This window comes from Palaemon carinicauda, chromosome 33 (assembly GCF_036898095.1).
Source record: "Palaemon carinicauda isolate YSFRI2023 chromosome 33, ASM3689809v2, whole genome shotgun sequence".
NCBI lineage: Eukaryota > Metazoa > Arthropoda > Malacostraca > Decapoda > Palaemonidae > Palaemon > Palaemon carinicauda.
This window is the reverse complement of record NC_090757.1, coordinates 37,796,907-37,799,406: the sequence shown is the minus strand read 5'-3', so window position 1 is coordinate 37,799,406 and position 2,500 is coordinate 37,796,907.

Sequence of the window (2,500 nt, the reverse complement as noted above, 5' to 3'; positions counted from 1 at the left end):
CTCAAGGAAGAGAACTCTAACCCAAGACAGTGGAAGACCATGGAACAGAGGCTATGGCACTAACCAAGACTAGAGAACAATGGTTTGATTTTGGAGTGTCCATCTCCTAGAAGATCTGCTTGCCTTGGGCAAAGAGTCTCTTCTACTCTTACCAAGAGGAAAGTAGCCACTGAACAATTTCAGTGCAGTAGCATGTAAATGTTATTAATCAGTGTTATCAAATTTCTTGAGTTCTTTTTGTTATGTGGCAAGGAAAGAGGACTATCAGTTCCATATAGGTGCACAAGTGATATTACCATTATTACTAGCCAAGTTGCAACCATATTGAAACCAGAAGGCTGGAATGGGTATATTGCATTTACTATCTTTACTTACATGACCTGCAACTCGTATGATATTTATTTTCAATGTACGTTTTACCACTAATGGAGAGTTATTTTTGTCGTATTTATATAAGGAGGTCTTAATGAAATTATTAACATTGACGATTTGGTACTTTTCCAAAAGTGACATTATAAATCTTCAAAGTCTGTTAGCAATGCACAGGAAGTAATATTTTCAACTGAGTACCATTCACCTCTGATGTTGCGTGGACGATAATTAATCTAAACATTACAAAAGACATCTTAGTCAGCATTTCTTTACATTGCGTAGTGTAAACGTAACCAGGCTTTTTTTTTATATAAGTCTGCCAGACGAACATCTATATAAGGAGCATTTGAGCTCTCCATGTAATTCATTTTGGATTTGTCGATACCTGTAAGGGATGGGGGGATGGGGCTCAGTGCCCCTTCTATTAACTGTCCCTCTCTTTACCCACACCGATTGTCAACACATAAGCCACGGCCGCGAATATGCAGCCTTTTCGAAGACTTCCTGAGAAAACAAAGATCATAAACACAGATACGTCACGGTGACTCGTTTCTCCAGATTGAAATCAAAGGCCCTCCCGCCTATTGGCTAGACATCCGCCTCCGACCAATCAGTGGCCGCCATTCAGATACGAACGTTCGCCCTCCCGGGGTCTTTATGTTCATTGGGGTGTGCTTTGTTGACACCCACTAACATTTATTAGGGAAAATTATACGTTGAATTGTCCAGCGTTAATGAAATCCCCCTCTTAAGAGGAAAACGAATTACCCAGACCGAGTTAATTGCGATGCCAAATATATCGTTTCGGACGTTGTAATTAAGGTTATATAGCGTTAGAAAGCTATAGGTGGGGTCCCGAGTTACGATTTTAACTTCGACTTGAGCTGAGCTGAGAGTTTGCGTGTGGGCCAAATCATCGACCAGTTATGATTGGCTTTTTTATTTTATTTTTTTTTTTTTTTATTTTTTTTTTTTTTTTTTTTTATAAAGTATTGTCTTCGATGAGTTTTTAAAATCATTATTTTGCCAGAGATTCGTAATATCTTATTATTAAAGCTATTAGCTCCGTACTTTGTGATTTTTACTTCAAGTACCTGGTTACTTGAGAGGCTGTTCACTTTAAATGGTGAAGCCAGAGGCAGTCATGATCTAGTCTGAATGCAATGTATTTAAATGATTGATGCATCTTTAAAAGCTCAAAAAAGTCTTTATATTAAATCAACACTCTCTCTCTCTCTCTCTCTCTCTCTCTCTCTCTCTATATATATATATATATATATACATATGTATGTATGTATGTATATATGTATATATATACATACATATATATGTATATATACAGTATATATATATATATATATATATATAGACGCGAGTGAAAGGACATGTCTGAGGCCTCTGTTCTGCAGCGGATATACTAGTGTACGCGCCCAGTCAACAATGATGGCTAATTATTTAGATAGATTTGCTGATGCACGTGCACTCACAGATTAAACCTTCCCCCTTTCCTAACTACAACACGGCAGTTTGGACAGTTTGTGGGAGACTGGGATTTGGGAGTGGTTGCCGCTTAGCGTGACAGGAAATATATGTATATATATATATATATATATATATATGTATGTATGTATGTATGTATGTATGTATATTTATATTATATATAAGTATATATATGTATATATATATACATATATATATAATATATATATATATGTATATATATATATATATATGTATATATATATATATATATATATATATATATATATATATATATAAATGTGTATGCGCTTTTGTGTGTATTTCGTCTTTAGCATGTATATTTTTTTCAGTTATCATATTTCAATAGACTTTTACTATTATTTCCGAATCCGTCTGCATTAGTAATGGAAACAAACCCTTATATTTTATTTTCATTATTCTTGTTTTTACGCCGAAAAATATAAATTCCATATAGAAAAAACTCATATCAAATATCTCCTCCAGTTAATAAAGACATAACTGGCGAACATGCTCTTGCTAATAACCTACATCATCAATAATCCACAACAGGCTGCTGCTCCTCCTTATCAAAGGAAATCGCTCGTACACGACTGGGTATCATTCACAGATCTCTGCAGGCTGGCCA